This window comes from Elephantulus edwardii, unplaced genomic scaffold (genome assembly GCF_000299155.1).
Source record: "Elephantulus edwardii isolate Elephantulus edwardi_28Jun2011 unplaced genomic scaffold, EleEdw1.0 scaffold00215, whole genome shotgun sequence".
Lineage (NCBI taxonomy): Eukaryota > Metazoa > Chordata > Mammalia > Macroscelidea > Macroscelididae > Elephantulus > Elephantulus edwardii.
In genome coordinates, this window is record NW_006399965.1 from 3,859,226 (window position 1) to 3,865,488 (window position 6,263).

Consider the following 6,263-nt stretch of genomic DNA (forward strand, 5'->3'; position numbering starts at 1 on the left):
GATTGGCACAGGATAGAGCAGGGTTTAGGGCTGTTGTACATAGGGTCGCCATGAGTCGCAAATGACTCGATAGCACATAAAAACAACAACAACCATCCATCATGACACTGTCCATTGGTCCATTAGTAAGCATCTTTGTTTTTTTCTTTATTGAGACACAATCCATACTGAAGGCTACACTCCTTGATCTTCTGCAACTAGTACTTCAAGTTCTATTCACTGTGAGCAAGTAATGTTGTGTTATCTATATAATGCAAGTTATTTATGAATCTCCCTCCAATCCTGATGACACATTCCTCTTCATAGAGTCCAGCTTCTTAGATAATTTGCTCAGCAAATATAGATTGAACAGGTATGGAGATAGAATACAACCCTGAAACACTCCCTTCCCAATTCCAAAGCAGTGTTCCCCTGTTCCGTTTACACAACAGCCTCCTGATCCAGGTATCATGACCACAATCAAGTGCTCTGGAATTCTCATTCTTCTCAGTGTCAGCCACAACTTGACATGATTTACACAGTCAAGCACCTTTGCATAGTCAACAAAGCACAAACAGACATTCTTCTAGTATTTCTTACTTTCAGCCAGGATCCATCTAACATCAGAGTGCCACGGCCTCTTCTAAATTCCTCTTGAACTTCTGGTAATTTTCTGTCTAGTACTGTTACAGCCATTTTTGAATGATCTTTAACAGTATTTTGTTTGCATGTAATATCAAAGACATTGTTCGATAATTTCCACGTTCTGTTGGATCACTCTTCCTGGAAATAGGAACAATTCCAAGCCGTTGGCCAGAAAGCTGTCTTCCAAATTTCCTAGCATTTAAGGCTGCATCTGTTAAAATCCTATGAACACTAAACAAAGAGGATAATTATAGCAGTGTATTGGTAAAGCCCAGATTGGAACTCAGTTGAAATGAGGAAAATCAATAACAAACATCGTTTAACAACTGGAACATGAAATGTACAAAGCTTGAATGTTGGAAAACTTGAAATTGTTAAAAATGAAATGGAATGCATGAATATTTATTTACTAGGCATTGGTAAGATGTGATGTACCAGCTATGGTCATTCTGGATCACATAATCATATGATAATCATATGATTCATTATAATATTATCAGTAATTTGTTATGCTCCACTTGGAGAAATGATGATAGTTATAGAAAGACTTCAGGCCTTTTGTTGATCTAGATCTAAATCTAGATCTATATCATCTATTTCTGTATCATCTATTTCTATATCTATATCTGCATCTATATCATCTATATCTATCTATCTGTCTATCTATCTATCTATCTATCTATCTATCTATCATCTATCTATCTATCTCAGGCCTTGTGTGTGTGTGTGTGTGTGTGTGTGTGTGTGTGTGTGTGTATACACAAATATTTAAAAGTCTGTTGGGCTCGAGTGCCTAGTGTTATTTCATTTTGAAGGAACATTCTTCTAAGTTGTGCAGCACTCTTCTGTCAATTTGCTGTACTGGGGTAATCTGGGTTTGCTGTGAAGCTGAACCTTGTGCCATTGGGGGTCAAATGCTATAACGGCTGCCCATGGTAGACAGTGTTTAGTAGAGCTCCCAGTTTCAGACAGGTTTGGAAGTAGGAGCGGCCTCCACTTCATGCCTCTGGAAACTATGAACCTGGAAAAAACCATGATAGCTATAGAAAGTCTTCAGGCCTTTTGTTCATAGGGTTGGTGTGAGTCGTGCTCAACTTGATGGCAATCAACAACAATCACATAGTCAAATGCCTTCGCATGGTGCACAATACTGAGGGCCGATCTTTAAATTGGAATCTCTGGTTGTTCCAATGATTAAGCCATTTTTATTACAAAGCTATCTCTGATTACAAACAAACAAATCTGTTTTGGAGAAAGTGCAATCAAGATACTCCTTAGAGGTAAGGACGGTGAAACTTCATCTCACATAGTTGGAGCATATTGTTAGGAGGGCACAGTTCTTGGAAGAAGACATCATACTGAGAAAGGTGGAGAAGCAGAAAAGAGAGAAAGACACTCAAAAAGATGAATTGACACAGTGTTGGGTTCAAGGATATCAGAAATGATGAGAATGGCAAAGGATAGGGCAAGATTCACTTCTGTTGTTCATAGCGTGGCCGCAAGTCATAGTTGACTGGATGGCATATAACAACAATCCCCTCCCCCCAAAAAAAGAAAATTCACTTCAATCCAGTCTATTCCAACTCATACTGACTCTCCATTGAGTTTCTAAGGGTTTGTCTTTATGGAAGGAGACTGTCCATCTTTTTCCCAAGGAGCCGCCTATCAAACCACTGACCCTTTATTTAGCAGCACAACGTGGATTTCACCAGAACTCCTAGACTATTGCTTCTGAAGGGCCGTGGCTGGAAAGGCCGGCTAATCAGCTCTGTTCTACACTTGGTGTCTCTGGGAGTCAGAAGGCCTCAACAACAGTGAGATTTTGTTTCCAGAATATTTCCTGAGTTTGTTAAAAAAAAAATATCCAAGCTTGGTCATGTATCAATAATTAAACAAACAAAAAAAAAAAAAAAAAAAGAAAAGAAAAGCCTGACACAATCTGTTTATTAAAATTCACGAATTCCTTTTCAAATAAAGGATTTCAGAGCAGTTTTAATCCCTTTCTGAATCTGGCTCTATTTAGAAGCAAAAGGGATATGTGATTGGGTATTATTGTCATGACAGGAGTCCAGAACGAAGGCTGCATAGTGGGGTGGACTTGGGGGGAGGGATTGTATAACAATGAAAGAGTTTTTCTTTTACCTTTTTTTTTTTAGTTTTTCTTTTACTTTTCAAGGAGAAGAGTGAATTGGGGGAGGGGGGAGCAAGGAGAAAAGTGCAACAGTGAATGACTGGGAACCCTAAGTCTCTGTAAGCTTTAATTAAAATTAATAAAAAAAGTGATGAACACTGTATTAGTACATTCAATCAAGGGTTACAGACTTAGGTGACTTTGGGGTCATGAAAGTAGTAAAACTTAAGAGTTAGAATCCATATAAGACAACAAAGAATAAAGACAGCTTTGTGAATAGACTAAGGGCTCCTTCTTTCTCCGATCCACTGAAAGAAATATTTGACACAAATATTGTCTGGTAAAACAGAGCACATTTACCTACCACCTAGGTTTACATTATGGTCAATAAAGCTAAACCAATCTATTAAAAGTCCATTCTCATGGAAAGCTTTTTAAAAGAGTGATATTATTTACTCTGCCTTGCTGATAGAATTGTATATTTCTAGTTGACCTTCATATTTCTATGTGAACTTTAGAGTAAGTGAAAAAAAAAATTTAAAGTACAGCAATTCTTTGCTTTGTCTCAGACCTCAGAAAATCAAAGCCTGGTCTATAGCTAGTTTTAAAACTTACATAAGACTTATACAAGGCTCAAGTTCTTTCAATGACTTGATTTTATTTTCTCATCTGATTTCACTTAGCATTAAGATCAGAAATGTATGCAAGGGCAAATCCAAGACAGATGCGTCTTGAAAAGAAATCAAAGCATGCAAAAGCCAACATAGAATATAGTTTTTTTGATCTGGGATCACCACTATGCAGGACTCTTGGGTTTTGGGATAAAAATGCTAATATAAGTAAAGCAAGTGTTACTGATTTCCTTTCAGTTGATGAAAATTCAGGAATGAGAATGACATTTCTGGGTTTCCTTTCTCTTCTAAGAAACTTCCAAGTTTTCAGTTAGCATATAATTCCTCCACTTCTCAAAATTCGAAAAAGAGACATGTATTTATTCTTAACTTAGTAAAAATATCTGTTTGGGGTCTTCTGGAAAATAATGAAATGAAAGAAAATTTTAAAATATGCTTTCTTTCTCTTTTATTCTTTTTCTTCAAATAAAGTTATCTATAGATATTACAACTAAAGTTTATGTTACAATGTCAGCGAAATACTCTATCACATTTTCAAACTTGGAGTTGACATAATTTTAAGTTTCTCTAAGAAATTAACTACTTAAAAGCTAAAGGATGAATCTTTCATAACTGAAATATTTTCTCCTTCTCTAGCCCTGTTTGCTTGCAAGCTGAAGATGAGTAATTTTGCTCAACTACTTTCAGGACCCAGGTAAAGTGGAGACTGTGATAGCATGGGGGGAAAAAAGTACCTGGTCCAGAGCAGGAAACTGTTTCTCAGACATAGCAAATTTTTAGCAAGTAGGGAGTTAAAAACATTGTTAGCAGATTTTCAAGTTTTCACCTACAAAATGACTTTTAAAATGTGAAGTCTGTTTTTAAATTTTAGTTCACAAATTTGAACAGCAAAAGAGCTGGAGACCACAGTGAGGTATGTTGACACGGTGACTGCAGCAATAGCCTGGGGTGTGGTGGGCCATGAGGATGACTCTGGTTAGGATACAGTGTCACTCTGTCCCTCGTGGGGTCACTACTTGATTCGGGCTGACTCAGTGGCACTGAATAGGAACATAGTGAGCACGACATTGAAATCCGGCCTGACGCTCTATTGTTAACGCCCTCTGAGCGTGTGTTTACTAGCCCTATCCTTCTGTGGTCATGTTGTTGTTAGGTGTCTTATGTCAGGTACAACTGACAGCAATTCTATGAACAACGGATCTACACCAGGTCCTGTCCTGTGCCATCCTCATCATCTCTATGGAACACTTAATGGGACGCTTTACCTTAAATATTACTTAAGAGATGACTAGATTGGACCGTAAATAGGGTTCTGCTGAGGTGGTTATTTAGCTGCATGCTGTTAAAGGATTCTTACACAGAAGACACTGCTGATGTGACTTCACCAGGCTCTTTGGAGACACATTGTTGTTGTAAGGTGCTGGCTAGTCCAGTATGAGACCATTAGAACAAAAGATCTGAACCTTGTTCTAGCTTGTGCCATTCTCACACTTCCTGACACACAAGACTCCATTGTGGCAGTCATGGTGTCAGTCCACCTGGCCCAGGGTCTTTCTCTCCTTCGCTGACCCTTCACCCTTCCTACCATTATGTCTCTCTCCAAGAAAAGCCCCTTTTAGCAATAGGCCCAAAGTATATGAGGAGAAGCATCATCATTCTTGCCTTCCAAGAGCACTCTGACTGAACCCTCTCTAACACATATCTGTTTGTTCTTTTGGCCATCCATGTGACGTTCAGTGTTCTTCTCTAACACCACATGATCAAAAGCATCAGTTCTTCTGCCATTCTTATTTGTTGTCCAGCTCTCAGATGCATAACAAGTGACTGCAAAGATTATGGCTTGAATCACACTCACCTTAGTCCTCAAACTGACATCATTACTCCAATACTTTGGAGAGGTCCCTAACTACGTACTCTCCCAGTGCAATGTGTCTCCTTATTTCCTGACTGCCGGTCCCAAAGGTGTTAATTGCAGATATAAGCTCATAAAAGCGGATGTCTTCAGTAAACATAACTATATACAACAGAAAGGCAACTAACTATTCTGGTTTTTCCAGGATTATCTTGATTTAGCTTTGAAAGTTCTAGACCTTAAAAGCTCCTCTGTCTTAAATAAGAGAATTATTTATCTAGGCCTACCATGCCAGATATGGCACGTTAACCGGAAGAAAAGAATTTATGTAAAAAACATCTAAGAATTGTGACCTCATTTGAAAATAGTTTTATACCCAAGGAAACAGAAAGTGCCAGGCTAAGTTCCATTTAACAGCCACAGTTTACTACCTCCCTACTATGTTGCCAGGTCCTAATTTAGATGCTTAGAATTATGTCAGTGAATAAAAAAACACAAAGATTCCTGCTCTCTTGGGGGGCAATTACTATTCTAATAGACAAAACAAAAACATGAGGGGGTAAAATCTAAATTCTATAGACCAATGAAAGGAGATATATAGGGGGAAAAGAGAAAGCAGTGAAGGATAAGAGGAACTAAGAATGTGGGGCTGACAGTAAGGAGGTAGTATTAAACTTTCTACTTAAGAGAGGGCTGAGGCTGGGAGGAGATAAGGGGAGTTGGCTGAGCAGATATCTGAATAATGTGTTCCAGAGTCTACGACAGTCAGATCAAAGGCCCTAAGTCGTAAGAAACTGTCTGTTTTGGGACTAGAAACACTAGACCAAAGTGTTGGAGCGGAGTAAATGAGGACAAAAGGAGTGGGAAGTAGGGTTAGGGTAGTAACTGCAGGAGAGAAATCATTCAGAACTGTGGACCACTGAAAGGATTTTGAATTTTGTTCCGAGGGGACAGGAAGACAGCTGTCTTTGTATTTTGAGCAGAAATTCTTTCGTGATCTTGACTAACAAAAGCAGGTTAGATT